Below are 17,221 nucleotides of genomic sequence, written 5' to 3'. Positions count from 1 at the left end.
TATCTTGGTGTCACAGAAATGATGAAAATTACAAATGAAATGACATTCATTTGATGGAAATTACAAATGCTCCACTTTTCACCAACACTTAGTATTGTCAAGCTGGTGGGGTGTAGTGGTATTACATTGTGAGTGTTTCTTTTCCTTCTGTATCTTGAGAAATGATTACCATATTATTTTCATCAAGATACACAGCAGTGATAGCTGGTTTTCTTTTAAATATCAGAATTAAAATTAAGTGTTTTTCTCTCATTCTAAATTTATATTGTCCTATAGAGAAAAAAAGAAAGACAGACACTCATAAAGCTTGGACACACTGGCATGATTAGCTAGGCTGTGAACATGGTCAGCTTCTTCCCAGGCTTGGGCTCTAGCTAAATGAAGCCAGGTTACAATATTTGTAGTAGAATAGTGCAGTAAAAAGGGGCTGACTAGTTCTAAACCAGGTAAGGAAAGGGAGAAAGAAAGGGACATTTTGTTTCAGGAATAGATTTCCTGAAGATTCCCAGTTTATCAGGTATTTTCCCCCCAAATGAATTTTAAGGGATAAAATTAACATGAGCTTCAAAATATTGTCCCTGGAGGTGGTTGTGGGGAGGGGGTGGCAGATTTTTAGAAATGCTCCAGTACTTGTCGTTGGACTGCTCTGCTTGGCTTGGCTTCAGCATCTGAGAGAAAGTCTCTACCGGGGGTCCTGGCATGATCTGGTCCACTGGAATTCCTCAAGGTACTGTAAAACCTCCTGCTGGAAAAAGGAAAGGAAGAGAAACATCTCATGCTGGTTCAGGTTAGAGCTTGATAGTAAGAACTATTGAATTATTATAAGAATAGACTCAAAATCCACTATGTGGAAGTTGAAAGTTGTAGTAATGGCAGAATAGATTCGTCAGATCAACTATCCCATAGATAATCAAAGAATCTGAACAACATCTATGTGTGTAGCAAGGGGCAAAGGAGTGTCACTGATAATAGGCATAACTGGAGGGGAGGCTGCCTTTTAAATACAGGCACTTGACTTGGTAAAAATTTTGAGTTCACATCTTTTTTGCCTAAGCTACTCCATGGTACCACTCCTGTGGCTTTGCCCAGGAGAAACCTTGTAGTGTTTCTGGACTGAGGTGTTAGAATAGAGAATTTGGAGCTGATAGGTCATCTAGAAAGTTAGAGGGAAAATCCTGAAAGAGACAGTGCCCCAAATCTGCATATAAAATCCTCCCAAATAATGGGCTGACTGCTAAAGTATGTTTGTGTGTGGGAGTTCCCAGAAAATCTGGTGAAAAAGCAGCATCTGAAAGCCCATGTACTTAAACAGAGATTCTAGCTGTTACGTACTTCAGAGCAAGGAGTCTGAGCCGGCTGAATTAACTACTTTCTAAAATAAAAGTCATTCTCTAGATCAGTATGAAAGAATTTCGAGACTACAGTGTTTTACTCATAATGACTTGTATTTAATAGTAATACAAAAGCCAGATACACGAAGAAACAAGAAAATGTGACTCATAATCAAGAAAAAAGAAGCAGCAGCAACTAACCAACTCTCAATGAATCAGATGTTGCAATGAGCAGATCTATACTTTAAAGCACCTAATAAAGGTGTACTAGAACTTGAAGGAAAACAGATGCATAATAAATGAATACGTGGCAACTTTGGCAAAGAACTGTACATAAAAGTCATGGACTTAAATGTTCAGTAAGGGAAATTAAAACTTCACAGAATCGACTTAACAAAAGAATGAAGGTGGCAGAAGAATCAGTGAACTTGAAAATAGATCAATAGAGGTGATCAATTCTGAAGAACAAAAAAGCATTGAAGAAAATGAACAGGGCTTCCAAAACCTGTGCAGAAATATCAAGTAGTCCAATGTATGTGTAATTACAGTCCCAAAACAGAGATGAGAAAAATAATGGAACAGAAGAAATCATGGTTAATAGTGTCTCAAATTGGATTAAAGATACGAAGTTACAAATCCAAGAAGCTCAAAGATCCTGAGAAGGGAAAGAAAAACACACCTAGGTATATGGTAGTCAAGTTACTGAAATAATAATATAAAATATTAAAAAGCAGTTAGAGAAAAATGGCATGTTCCATAAGGCAAAGGATCAGACAATTGACAGCAGATTTCTTACCAGAAACAATAGAGACCAGAAGACAATGGAATGACATTTTTAAAGTGATGCAGTAAGAAAGTATCAGCCTAGAATTCTATATCCATGAAGCTAGTCTTCAACATTGAAGGCAAAAAGACATTCCAGGACTGTGCTGTCTAATTCAGTAGCCGTTGGTGGAAGCTGTTGAGCGCTTAAAATATGACTAGTTTGAATGGAGGCGTAAGTGTAAAATACACACCAAATTTGAAAGATTTAGTGTGAATAAAAAAAGGTAAACTATCTCAATAATAATTTTACTACATCTAATGCATGTTTTTTTTAAAAAAGTTTTTCTTTTCTAAGTTTTTAAATATTTGTTTTTGAGAGAGAAAGAGCATGAGCAGGGGAGGGACAAAGAGAGAGGAAAACACAGAATCCGAAGCATGCTCCAGGCTCTGAGCTGTCAGCACAGAGCCTGATGAGGGACTCAAACTCACGAGCTGTGAGATCATGACTTGAGCTGAAGTCAGGAGCTCAATCTACCGGGCCACCCAGGCACCCCACATTAAATGCATGTTAAAATGATATTTTAGATATGTTGAGTTAAATAAAACATATTAACACAATTTTTAAAATGAATGTGAAAGGCATTTTAGATAAACAAGCACTAGGGTAATTCATATGGAGCTTTTACTCACATCTAATAAATGCCAAAGAAGTTCTTCAGATTTAAGAGAAGTGACAGGTGGGTATTGGATCCAGAAGATTTTGTGAACATCACTAGAAATGGTAAATGTGTGGGTAAACACTATATTGATAGTTTTCTTCTCTCAATTAAAAAAAATTTTTTTTTAACACTTGTGTTTGAGAGCCAGAGAGAGACAGAGCCTGAGCAGGGGAGGGGCAGAGAGAGAAAGACACGAACCCATGAACCGTGAGATCGTGACCTGAGCTGAAGTCGGACGTTTAACTGACTGAGCCACTCAGGTGCCCCTCTTCTTTCAATTTTTAAAGAAGACAAAAGAATTTTTAAAAGTACAAGTCATAAAACTATTCTATCATGTGTGTACCTATAATATCTATGAAAGCAATAGCACATGGGGGATGGTAGTATTATAGTAATATAGTATTGTATACTATAGATATAAGTAGATAGGATTGTATGTAGATTATAGTATTATAAGTTCCCTATATTTTACATGAAGTGATACAATAGTAAATATAAATAAACCTCTAATAAATTATAGATGTACATTGTAATCTCTAGAGCAACCACTAAAAAAAATGTAAAGAATGTAGCCAAAAAGCCAATACAGGGATTAAAATAGAATGCCAAAAAATTTGATTAACTTAAAAGAAGTCAAGAAAGGAGAAACTGAGAAACCAAAAACAGGTAAGACAGATAGAAAACAAATAGTACAATTGTAGACCTGAATTAAACTATATTAATAATTGGTAGAAATATAAATGACTAAAACACCAATTAAAAGGCATAGATTGTCAGGCTTATAAATACAATCTATATACAATCAACGTGAAGCCATATCACGATGATGTAGTATTAACGCGATATTTGTAAGGCATAATTCTCACTGTTCTTACTCTAATCAGGGTCCCAAATTGAATAAAAATCACAGCAATCTCTAAAAAAAAAAAAAAAAAAGGTCAACTATATGTTGTCTTAAGAGATATACTTTAGGGGCGCCTGGGTGGCTCAGTCGGTTGAGTGTCCGACTTCGGCTCAGGTCATGATCTCGCGGTCCGTGAGTTCGAGCCCCGCATCGGGCTCTGTGCTGACAGCTCAGAGCCTGGAGCGTGTTTCAGATTCTGTGTCTCCCTCTCTCTGATCCTCCCCCGTTCATGCTTTGTCTCTCTCTGTCTCAAAAATAAATAAACGTTTAAAAAAAAAAAAAAAAAAAAAAAAAAAGAGATATACTTTATATATAGATAGGTAGATAGATAGATAAATCTCAAACAGTAATCATTAAAAATTGGAGTAGCTACAGTAATACTAGGAAAAATAGACTTTGAAACGAAGCATGTTACTAAAAGTAAAGAAGGACATTTTATAATAATAAAAGGCTACATCAGCAACACATAGTAATTAAAATGTATACAAAGCTAGAAACAGAGACTCAAAATTCATGCACCAAAAAATTAGAGAAAAGAGATAAATGCAGTGTCATAGTAAAACTCTGTTCTCAATAATCTGTAAAATCAACTAGACAAAATGTCAGTAAAGATATAGGATCCAAATAATAAATGATTAAAATCGATACATTTATAAATCTATACATTTAAATTATAAATCTAAATTATAGGATCGAAATGACTTAATTGACATTTATGGAAACTCCACTCAACAGTGCAGGATCCATGCTATTTTCAAGCAGATATGGAAAGCTTATCATAGTAATTCACATGCTGAGCCATAAAACAACGGTTAATCAAGTTCAAGAGATTGAAATATTACAGAATCTGTCTTATGGCCACAATGGAATTGCATTTGAAATCAATAACAATAAAAGCTCTAGAAAAACACAAATATTTATGTTAAATGATGAACTTCAAAACCTGAAATGTCAATGAAGAAATCACAGTGGAAAAGAGAAATAATTCAAACGGAATGAAATGAAAATACTACATATAAAATTTTATGGAACATAGTTGAAGCTGTGCTTAGAGGGAAATTTACAACTCCAAAATGTTTATTTTAGAAAGGAAGTGATTTAAATCAATGATCTAATTTCCCCCCTTGAGACACTAGAGAAAAAATGAGCATGTGAAACCACAGTAACTGTAAGGGAGAAAATGATTCAGGTAGGAGGAGAAATAAATGAAACAGGAAGGGACAAAAACAGTGGAGGACACAACACTCCCCAACAAGGCCTTTTGAAAATATTAATAAAATTAATAAATCCCTGGCAATAACAGTTCAGAAAAAGAAAGCATAAATTAATAATATCAGTGATGAAAGAGGGGGAGATCATTATAGATGCGACAGGCGTTAAAAGTATAAGGAGGAAACATAAACAACTTTATGCCAATAAATTTAATACTGAATAATTCTGAATACTGAAATAACACTGAAAAACTGAAATAATACTGAAAACTAAAAATACAACTTATCAAAAGTGACGTAAGATAAAAGAAAAACTCTGACTAGGTTTATATCTAGGAAAGACCTTAAACTTTCTACCAGAATAATTTCCTGCAAAGAGAACTCTACGCCCAGATAGTTTCACTGGTGAATTCTTTCAAACACCTGAGGAAGAAACATCACCAATTCTACAGTATTCTTTTAGAAAATAGAGAAAGAAAATTTTCAACTAATTTTATGTGAGTATCATGATTGTGACACAAAACCTGACAAAAGGATCACAGAAAATTATGGACTACTACCTCTTAGGAGCAAGGGTGTTGAAATCTTTAACAAGATGCTAGAACACTGAATCCAACAATACATTAAAAGGATACATCATGGGGGCGCCTGGGTGGCTCAGTCGGTTGAGGGTCCGACTTCGGCTCAGGTCATGATCTCGCGGTCCGTGGGTTCGAGCCCCGCATCGGGCTCTGTGCTGACAGCTCAGAGCCTGGAGCCTGCTTCGGATTCTGTGTCTCCCTCTCTCTCTGCCCCTCCCCTGCTCATGCTCTGTCTCTCTCTGTCTCAAAAATAAATAAAAACATTAAAAAAAATTAAAAAAAGGATACATCATGACCAAATGAGCTTTATCCTATGAGTGTACAGTTGGTTTAGTGTTTGGAAATCCATATAATCCACGATACTTGTCAAATGAAGAAAAAATGATGTATTTATCTCAATAGATGCAGAAAAAGCATTTGATAAAAAACTAAAACCTATTCAAGATAAAAACTCTCAGGAAACTAGTAATGGAACTTCCTCAATCTGATGAAAGGCAGCTACAAAAACCTTCATGTAACATAATACTTAATGTTGAAAGACTGGATGCTTTCCCTATAAGACTGGGAACAACTTAAGCTCTCATCACTTCCATTCAACATTGTACTGGTGGTCCTCCCAGCATAGGGGGATGAGAAAAAGAAATAAAAAGCATATGGATTATCAGTGAAGAAGTAAAACTGTCCTGTTCATGTACAACCTGGCTGTTTACACAGAAAATTCTAAATTATTGACAATAACAACAGCTTATTAGGACACGTGTGCATTCAACAAAGTCTTGGGATAAAAGGGTCAATATTCAAAACCACAATTGAATTGCTATATACTAGCAGTAAACAACTGGAAAAGAAAATAAAACAATCAGGTATAATAGTGTCAAAAGAGCATAAAATGCCTAGAAATGAAGTTAGCAAAAGACATGTGACATATATACACTGCAAACTACTAAACTTTGCTGAGAGAAAATAGAGATGCCTAAATAAATGAAGATACATCCATCACATTCATGCATGGTTGCAAGGCTCAGTATTGTTAAACTATCATCTCTAATTTGATCTGTTTTCAACGCAATGCCAGTCGTAATCTCAGAATTTTAAAAATTAGTTGATTCTAACACTGATATGGAAGCACAAGGAATATAGACTAGAATATAGACTAGCCAAAGTATATTTGATGTCAAGACTTATTAGGAAGTACAGCAATCAAGCCGTGTGTTAGTGTAAGAAGATGTAGTTAGAACAATAAAATAGAGATTCTAGAGCCCACACGTATGGTCAGGTGGTTTTTATCCAAGGCAACTAAGAAGTTCAATGAGAAAAGTAAGTTTTTTCAACAGATATTAGAACAATAAAATAGAGATTCTAGAGCCCACACGTATGGTCAGGTGGTTTTTATCCAAGGCAACTAAGAAGTTCAATGAGAAAAGTAAGTTTTTTCAACAGATATTACTGGAAAAACTTGGTGCCCATAAGGAAAAGAAAAGAAAGAAACTTGGCCAACCTCATAACATAAACAAAAATTAATTCAAGATGGATCATAGATGCAAAAGTAAAAACTAAAGCTAGCAAGTGTTTAAAAGGAAACATTGCAGAATATCTCTATGATATAGGAGGCAGGCAAACGTTTCTTTGACAGGACACATAAAATATAATATTCATAAGAGAAAAATTTGATTAGACTTAAGACGAAACAACCTTTTCTCTTCACGAAAAACACATTTAAGGAAAGAAAATAGGCAAACCTAGACTAGGAGAAAATATTTTCAAGACGTAAAGTTGACAAAGAATTTGTATCAAGGATGCAATTTCTAGACTCCATAATAAAAAAGAAACAACTTATTTTTAAAAATGGGTGATGGGGCTCCTGGGTGTCTCAGTCACTTAAGCATCTAACTTCCACTCAGGTCATGATCTCGCGGTCTGTGAGTTCAAGCCCCGCGTTGGGCTGTGTGCTGACATCTTGGAGCCTGGAGCCTGCTTTGGATTTTGTGTCTCCCTTTCTCTCTGTCCCTCCCTGCTTGCACTCTGTCTCTCTCTCTCTCTCTCTCTCTCTCTCTCACTCTCAAAAATAAATAAACATTAAAAAAATTTCAAAAAATGGGTGAAAGACCTGAACAGTCACTTTGCCCAGGCAGGTGCGCACATGGCTGAGGGAGCACAGAAGAAGCGCTCAGCATCACAGCCATCAAAAACATGCACCCAAAACCACATTGGCCCACCACTCCGTGTCCATTAGAATGACCAAAATTTAACAGAAGAGGAGTGGCTGGGACTCTAGCACATTTCTGGTGGATCTGTAACGTGCTGTGGCTGCTCTGGAAAATGTCCTGCAGCTGCTTATGAAATTAAACGCATGCTTACCCTTTGATTCAGTAAACGCACTTTCTGCTTCCCGGAGTCACTGCTGGAGGTCTCTATGACAACTGGGGACCTTGCAGAGCCTCGTGGCAACCATTTGCAAAAGCAGATTTTTATCGGCTAGAAAGTGAAGGTGATAGGTCTGCATATATACCAAACTCGGACAGGCTTCAGGGAATTCTGTATCTGCACAAATCCCGGTTTTCGGAAGTGTTTAGGCGGTTTACACTTTTCATGATAACTTTCTGGGCTTTTGCTTGAGTTTGTGTGCACCCTGCCTCTGCAACCAACGTTTCACCCGTGTTCTGCTCATCCCCAGTCGCCAAGTTAGGATTCCACTGCCTCCAGGAAGGCGTCCCTGGCCATCTGGTGAAAGAGCTAATAAATATGGCTAAACTATGGCGGTGCTCTAAAACGCACCTTAACGTGCAGCTTCCCTTGCTGCTCCTGTCCACCGCCACTCCCCGTCACCCCCCTCTCCCAGAGATACCCCTTCGCAGATGCCTGACGTTGTTACAGAGGTAGAAATAAAAGGACATTGATTTTCATCTGTTGATATCCCAAACAGGCTCTTTACGATGACAGAATCATCGTGAATTCCAGGCTTTGTCAAGGGAGGAAATCTTTTCTGAGGTCCTTTATCCCCATTAGGCCACTGAGTGTAGGTCCACGGAGTGGACCTCACGTGCCAGGTGGGGGAAGCCCAAGGCATAGGGCACAGGACGTGAGGAGCTGACTGCTTCTGACTGAATGGGCTGTGGACAGGAGGGAGCGGAAGAGGGGCGACAGAGTGGACAGAAAACCTTATCCCCTCTCTTGCCCCAACAGAGGCAAGGTTCCAGAGAGCACTGTGTGGAGGGAGAGTAAGGGGCATTCACCGCCCCCCTCCCACCGAGCTCTGGGAGGGGCTCTGCGTTTGTCTCGGTGAAGAGCCAAGGTGGCACCATAGCACAGTGTGGGGCTGGCCGGTGGGAGTGTGTGGGCCTGTGGCCATTCCCCTGGCTTTCCCGTGGTCTGCAGGGGGTAGAAAGGGTCGTCGTCCTGGGTCCTGCTGAAGGGATGCGGAACGGCTGGGTAGGTCAGTGTGTGGCCAGAGCCTTGGGACGAAGAAGACGGGTTTGAATGGGGATTTCGTAGCTGCTTCTAGCCCAGCCGTCAGCGGTCCAGAGAACCCCTAGTGGTACCAGGACCCTTTCATTCTTGTTGCTGTCGGGTCGCAGAAACCTGAGACGTCTTAGAAATGTTGTGCCTTTACCCCAGAGAGATTAAAATGGAGGAGGCTGGTCTAACATGTTATGTTAATCTGTGGCTCTCACCCACCCTGCTCTGACCATAGCACCAGGGTCCTTTGTGTCATTGTCCAGGAGGAAGGGCAGATCGTCCGGAGCAGAGCAGTGAGGGTCACGTCTCAGTGTCGGCCTTGCTGCAGCTAGTCTAACTTCCGCAGGATTCCGTCAACATCTGGCACATTCCTGTCATACTACGCTCAGCGCTCATCAGAACACAGTCTCATTTACGGTTGATCTGATCGCTGAGTCTCACTTTTCCCAGCAGAATATCCCGGGTTCTGAGAGTGTGGATATCTTCTTATATTTATTTTAGCAAATAGCAATCATCCCAAAGCCACCCAAATAAAAGCCCCGTGAATATTAGCGGACAGAAGCGGCATGCCAGGAAGTAGGTCAGTTCCGTCTAACGAGGTTGTCTTTAGCCGAGTCCACTCCCAGCCAGCACCTGCTGCTTTTTCAGGGGTGAAGGGTGGCCCACGAAACAATGCATTTTGGTATTTCTTTCATGCATTTAATGAAATAATAATATCTTTAATGATGCCAACATGAATGTCTCTCTTCAGTGTCATTACATAACTGATTTATTTAAATATTTCCAAGTTCCTGGTACTCCAAACATATCTCTAAGACAAATGGTAGTTGCCATGTTAGATAATATTATTTTATTTTAATTTAATTTTAATTTTTTAAATATTTATTTTTGAGAGAGAGAGAGAGAGAGAGAGAGAGACAGAGTGTGAATGGGCGAGGGGCAGAGAGAGGGAGAGATACAGAATCTGAAGCAGGGTCTAGACTCTGAGCTGTCTGCACAGAGCCCGATGGGGGTCTTGAACTCACAAACCCTGAGATCATGATCTGAGCCGAAGTCAGTTGCTTAACTGACTGAGCTACCCAGGTGCCCCTTTTATTTTAATTTTTTAACGTTTATTTTTGAGAAAGAGACAGAGAGAGTGAGTGGGGGAGGGGCAGGGAGAGAGAGAATCCCAAGCAGGCTCCCCACTGTCAGCATGGAGCCTGATGTGGGGCCTGAACTCACAAGCCATGAGATCATGACCTGAGCTGAAATCAAGAGTTGGACGCTTAACTGACTGAGCCACCCTGGTGCCCCTAGATAACGTTATTTTAAGTGGAGAGGCATTTTCGTGAAATATCTTGTAATTTTTTTTTTAACATTTATTTATTTTTGAGACAGAGACAAAGCATGAACGGGGGAGGGTCAGAGAGAGAGGGAGACACAGAATCCGAAGCAGGCTCCAGGCTCTGAGCTGTCAGCACAGAGCCCGACGCGGGGCTCGAACTCGCGGACCACGAGATCATGACCTGAGCCGAAGTCGGACGCTTAACCAACTGAGCCACCCAGTCCCCCTGAAATATTTCGTGTGTAAGTCTGCTGTGTGTAAAGTAGATGATAATATCGAAGAAATGACTGTCCTTGTTTCGAAAGCCATCTCAGAGAAGTGTTTCTCTAATCCAGCAAGCGTGAGTGGGACTCTTTCAAAGATTCTGGGTACAGTTGAAAGACACCTAGTACACTCCTATGTCTTTCTTGATTGCCCCCCTGCCTTGCCTCACACGAGTGGAGAATAGGTGTGTGGCACCCAGACAGGGCAGCCCTGCTCCCGGACCAAGGCATCTCACCACCATGGTCAAGAGTGCGGATCCACACGCACCGCCACGCAGTCGGAAGCCTGAAGGGCAGGTGTGCATCTGGGTGCCCCCTTGTCCTGGCTCACAGACCAAGCAGTCCTGAGGGATACGACCAGGGACCGGCAACCCACGTCTTCCCGTGCATGAAGCAGGTTGAAACGTACCCAGCTGCCCCTTTTAAGTTACAGAACTTCAGAAAAGGACATAACATTTTTGAAACTGGTTCCCCGGACTGAGAATCGTCCCTGTAAACATGTATTTGCAGCTGTGCCCCAAGGACGATAGATTTATCGCGTAAACCGGGGATCGGTAAACACCGTGTACCTTATGAAGAGCCGAACAAGTCCTTGCTCATCACGGCGCTTAATTGCAGTGGTTCTATCAAAGCCACACCAACTGAGTCAGCAACCACAAGTGAGGCTCTGTGCTTTACGGAGGTGCTCCTGTCCTCATTTCTCCACCTGTTAAAATGAAAGATTCTTGGAATATCTAGTATGTAAAGCTTGTTTATGATGCAAATATTCAGATGCCCTTTCATCTCTGAACGGCTTTGATGTCGTGATACGGAAGCGTTTAGCGCCACTCCTCGCAGACACGCACCCAAGATGTTATCTGGTTCACAGACCTGTGTGCACAGTGTAAGTACGTGGGAGCCAATTATGGGATACTTGTGCGTTCAGTACTTTTGATGAGGAATCTGGCCGCTTCGAAATTAGCAGAAGGATGAGAGGAGTTTGTTCATTTGTTTTTCTTTAAGGTTTTGGAATTTTATCTGGAGCATCAGCGTAAGGGAGGCTGAGATGGGAGAATGACGCAGAATCTCAGGGTTCATTCAGTGCCTCTCGAGCTACGTGGGACACACCTCCTCAAATATTCCTCCACGAGATCCAGTCATCCTTGCCCACAGAAATGTCAATTTCCTCTCCCGTTTAGAGAAGACAAATCTTTCTCTCTTTTAAAAAAAAATTTTTTTTTAACGTTTATTCATTTTGAGAGACAAAGAGAGCGTGAGCAGGGGAGGGGCAGAGAGAGAGGGAGACACGGAATCCGAAGCAGGCTCCAGGCTCCGAACTATCAGCACAGAGCCTGACGCGGGGCTCGAACCCACGAACCGTGAGATCATGACCTGACCCGAAGTCAGATACTCAGTCAACGGAGCCACCCAGGCGCCCCAACTCTTTCACATTTTAATACATGTTTAATTAAGAAGCTCGGTGTTTCTGTCTACCACAGTCCCAGCTTTTAACCCAACTGCGTTAGAGGCTCCCCAGATTTCGAAAGTGTGTCTGCCTGGGCCCCCGCCCCAGAACATTTAAACAAAAACAAATCTCAGGCACGGCCTGGGTGTGGCTTTTTAAAGGACTCCTGGGTCATCCTAACGTGCGACCAGAGGTGCAAACCACAGATCTACTGAACCATGCAATGTTTCGTGTCCTTTTATTCATTTAAGAGCATTTTGTTATTCAAATGCCTCTGCGTGCACGTGCACAAAGAAACCTACGTTTCCCAAGCTAACAAACCAGAAACAATAGTTGATACATTCGTCTTTTGTTTGTTAGATAATCTTTGAATGAATAAATGTAAAGTTGAATAAAGACTGTATAAACATGCCAACATTTAATTTTAGCCACTTTAATTCCTGCTGAAATGGCTGCTAATGTGTGTGCCCAAAATAGAATTTTAAAGAGAGAATATTGACTGATTAATTCCTGTAAAGAGAGACAAAATTCTGGGGAGTGAGGAAATTCCTCACATTCAAGCTCCCTGGAAATTTTCTCTCCAACTTTCTTCTCATTCATTTTAAAACCTAGAAACAGTATTCTTTGATCACCCTTTGTCCAGAAGTAAAACAGCCAGGGAGTTCACGTAAGGCAGTAAGTCTCAGTGCCAAAAAATAGTGCTCGCCCTAGAACATTAGACTGGAGCTCTACGGATAGATTGGGAGTCAGGGAAGATTTAATCCTCCCTTTTAAATGCTCTGTATTTATGGGGCTACAGATTTTCTCTCCAAACTGACGCCCTGCGTGCACGGCACAAGGTCTAAGATGAGGCTCTCCATCATTCTCGAGTGATGCAACTCCATCATGTTTGGTACGATTTTTAGCGCTAAGTATGTATTATGAGATTCTCATTTTGTAAAAGCTGGGCTTCTGCATATATATGTTCTTTTTTACTGACCCGAATGTTTAATTAATTAGAACACCCCATCTTAACATCATCCTGCATAATGAGAGTTTACGGTACAGCTATTTTTGGTAGCCTGAATGAGTGGAAAGCTATTCACAATGATGAGTACCTGACTCTGCTGATTGTAGACGTGGGTAATTCACAATATCCCATCAGTGGTGATGGGGAGCAGACAAGCTAATTGGCCCACTTAAGGGATGGAACTCCCCAAAGAGGGCTGTCTTTCATGGTTCAAGTTCCATTAATCAACAAATACTCATTGGGCTCCTGCTGGGTGCCTAGCATGATGCTGGCATGACAGGGTGCAAGGCATAGATAAAGGCCCGTGACCTGCAGCATCTTTTGATTCGGTCGGAGAACAAGACAAGCACATACGATACTTCTGGTAAAAAATACTGTGTTTGTGAACGCGATCACCTTACGTACCCATGAAAGAAAGAGCTTGCTCGCACCGGATGGGCAGAAAGAGTAAGACGACAGTTGCCCCAAGCAGGGGTTACGAGACACAGAGCCCAGTAAAAGTGGTGCGAACACAGAAGAGAAGACGTGCCCTCGTGCACGGTTGCCTGACACGTCCTGTGTCTCAGATGAGGAGTAGCCACCAAGACCCTTGTCGGCTCCTGCAAAGGAAAGGCCCCCCCCCCCCCCCCCCCCCCCCCGCCAATGCCCAGTTGTGCGGATTTGGGCTCTTGTGCTGTTTGGCTTGTGCTTCCTATTTACCCTGAGATTTTGCTTCCAGGAGCACAGAGTGCATGCACTTTGGAAAACACCTTTCAGCCCAGGGAGACCTGGACCCCAGGGCGGGACGTCGAGGTCGGAGTCTGGAGCACAGTGTGAAGGTACAAGCCACTTCTGTTCCACGAGGTGGCTGAGCCTTGGAAGTCGGCCCGTAGGCTAGACCCATTCGTGCTTCAGATGTGTGGTTTTAAAAATAGTTCTGTTCACTTACAGGTCCCAGGCTAAAGCCAAAGTAATATTCAGCTTGCAGTCTCGCCATCCGGAGGGAGCCTCTGTGTCCCTCTGTGTGTGTGTGTGTGTGTGTGTGTGTGTGTGTGTGTGTGCGCGCGCGCGGGCGGGCGAAGGCAGGGAGAGCGCGCCCTGTGCTGCCGGGTCCGTCCCACCACATCCGCACCTGCCTGCTTTCCAGCACCTTCACGAAGCCTGGGGCCTGTGCAGACCTCCGGGGCAGGGAGAGTGGGAGAGGCGGACGTGGCAGGTGCCCCCTTTAAGACACATCACCTGAATCACTTTCTGTCCATGGATGTCTGTGAAATCAATTCTCATTAGTTGTGCACGCCTATGACACTGGCGTCCATTCACATATGCAGCCACGAGCAGTCCACAGCTGGGAGGGGGGTGGGGGGGTGCGTGTGGTTTCTGGCCCATCCCCTTCCAGGCTGGGGTAAGAAAGGGAAGGGGGCGAGCCTGGGGAGGGAGTTTGCGTTCTATTGCGCGGGACCTGACCACACGCTCCGGTTGCACGAACGTTACCTGCGCTGACCTTGTGCTAGGGAAGTAAGGGTTGAACTCAACTTCATGGCAGGTTTTAGAAAGATCAGAATAAAGGTAACATGAGGCAGAAACTATTTCAAGTAACACTTGATAGTCCGCATAGGAACTTTCATTGGAAGGAAACTGCTCTGCGAAAAAGTGATTAGTTCCCTCCAAGACGGTCTCTCATTTTTAAATTCAGCATCACAATGCAATATGTTACCCTCCTTTTATTTCAGCCCCACTTATCTCCCCGCCTGGGCTCATTTCACATACTTTTGATTTGATTTACAAATTTGCGATTGGATTTTAGAGGCATTATGGAGTCCACGCGGCTGCCAAGATACCCATCACAAGTTTCTATGTTCAGCTTTTCTGGTATCACTTGTCATCCTATATTCCTGTCGGGACACCGCCTGAGCGCTCACCGAACAGTTCACCGCGGGGCGCCAGTGGCGGGAGCTCCAGGCGAGCTCCGAGTGAGACCCACACGGCACAGGCTGAGTCACCCTCCCGGAGGCTCTGTGTCCCAAGATCGTGCCTCCGCGCAGGGCCGCCCAGGCCACGCTGTGCCCGCTCTAGCGGACGCGACGCAGTTTGTGTGCGATTTCGTCTGTCTCGTTTTGCGTGTTCGGGCAAACTCTGTGTCACGTGTCACAGCCGTCAGATCATCGTGGGAAACGACTTACAAGGCGGTACTGGATCAGAAGTGAAAAGCCTACCAAAAAGTCAGCGCCGCCGTGAGTTGGCAGAAAAGAGCATGAAGAGATTAGCAAGAAATTAAGAAAAGAGCCCTCGCTCTTGCCTGCAGTCGGAGGGTTGACGTCCATGATGTAGAGTATTTGAAGTCCCACTGTTAATACTGTTTCGTGTCTGTATCGCTTGGCCCACTTCCTGGATCGGGGGTTGGAAGGTGCAGGTGCAGAGCAGGTGAGCCCCTGCCGAGATGGCACTGTGGGCCCCGGGGGGCGGGATGCCCGGTCCCTCCTGGATACCTGCTTCCTTCCCGGCCCTGGTGTTTCCCTCTGTGTGCCTCTTCCACTCCGGAATTTGGGCTGGAAACCGCATCACCTGTCAGCCCCTCCCAGGCGAGGCCCGCGTCTACACAGCCTGTTCCGCCTCAAGACCCCAGCTGGCGGGGGAAGGACACCCTGGCTTCTCTGCCTGCCCCACGATGCCGGTCGTCAGGTTACTAGGTTCTGTGTTCTTGCCGTCGTGTGTGCCGCTGAGGAGTGTCCCAGATGGGGTTTTGCTTTTCCGCTTTTAATATGGCTGCAAGAATACCTTCCCCCTTTCCTCTTCTTGGCCATCTCCGCCCGTGCTCCGCCCGTGCCCCGCGGCATCCCGCCGCCTTTCCCACTCTGGCTTCGCCTGCTGGCACCTGCACCCGTCTCCCTGAGCCCTGCTCTGGCCGCGGGCCCTCGCTGGCAGCCCCACTCAGTGGGCGGACGCTGGTGCGCGGTGCCCGGCGGTCCTCGGCGGTGCTCGGCGGTCCTCGGCGGTGCCCGGCGGTCCTTGGCGGTCCTCGGTGGTGCTCGGCGGTCCTCGGCGGTCCTCGGCGGTGCCCGGCGGTCCTCGGCAGTCCTCGGCGGCCCTCGGCGGCCCTCGGCGGCCCTCGGGGGTGGCCGCGTTGGGTAAACACCGCGGCCTTCTTCTTTTCCCTCAGGTGGGGCCCGCGGGTGTGGCCCGGGCGCCTGCCGCGGGCATTTACGGGCTCCCTCTCTGTGCCCCCCGGAGCCGTTTCCAGCTGCTCGTCCTCATCGCGCCAGGGTCCAGCTCGGCAGGGGCCTCAGGTATCAGCTGTGGGCGCGTCCTCTGGAAACAGGGCTGCACAAGGGACACGAGCGTATGTAACGGTGTGTGGTCAAGAGCGCTGGTGGTTCCCTGTGCCTCTGTCCGTCTCTGCCTCCCCGCTACCCCGACACCAGACACACGATTTCTGTTTGAGAAACTTTTTTTTTTTTTTTGTCCAGTGATGTTCCTTTGGCGTTTCCCCACGTGTTTCAGTGTTCTCCAACAACGAGATGATTCCGTTGCAGGGAATGGCGAAACTATTTCGTCGCCCTCCCGGTGAATACCGTCTTCCCGGTTTTCAGTCCCGGAATCCGTGCTTTGATGGCTGTCTCTGCAGCCTTCCGTGACGCCTTAGTGTCAGTCCCTTGGCCTTGAAGCCTCCAGACCAACGTGCCTCATATTTTCAAGGCTTTTGCTACACTTTACACCAAAACTGTCAGCAGGCGACACTTCCCATTCCCCCAAAGACGTAACAGAAGTGGGTTTTAACCTCTGCCAGCTTGATAGGGAAAATGCAGTCTTGTTAATTCTTTTCTTTGAATTAACTTGTTTTTATTTTATTTTTTAAAGTGTTTTTTTTTTTTTTGTTTGTTTGTTTTTTTTTAATTTTGAGCGAGAGAGAGAGCGAGTGAGCTCGGGAGTGCATGTTTTACCTTGAAATTTTCAATTACGTTGATACTTTTTGCCAGATAACTTTTGTATACATGGGTTTTAATCTCTGCCAGCTTGATAGGGAAAATGCAGTCTTGTTAATTCTTTTCTTTGAATTAACTTGTTTTTATTTTATTTTTTAAAGTGTTTTTGTGTGTGTGTGTGTGTTTTTTTTTTTTTTTTTTTTTTTTTTTTTTTTTTTTTTTAATTTTGAGCGAGAGAGAGAGCAAGTGAGCTCGGGAGTGCATGTTTTACCTTGAAATTTTCAATTACGTTGATACTTTTTGCCAGATAAC

The 17,221-nt window shown here is 43.8% G+C and overlaps 1 long non-coding RNA gene across 1 annotated transcript; it reads right to left on the bottom strand.

Moving 5' to 3' along the window:
- Positions 1-312: 312 nt before the first annotated feature.
- Positions 313-13,554, bottom strand: LOC122213603. Its single transcript, XR_006199598.1, has 3 exons — positions 13,416-13,554; positions 11,127-11,263; positions 313-745 (listed from the first exon to the last, which is right to left on the bottom strand). It is a non-coding gene; the product is annotated as an uncharacterized LOC122213603 (long non-coding RNA).
- Between the last annotated feature and the right edge of the window lie 3,667 nt (positions 13,555-17,221).

The sequence above is a fragment of the Panthera leo genome, chromosome A2 (assembly GCF_018350215.1).
Source record: "Panthera leo isolate Ple1 chromosome A2, P.leo_Ple1_pat1.1, whole genome shotgun sequence".
Classification (NCBI taxonomy): domain Eukaryota; kingdom Metazoa; phylum Chordata; class Mammalia; order Carnivora; family Felidae; genus Panthera; species Panthera leo.
This window is presented reverse-complemented; position numbering and strand designations above follow the sequence as displayed.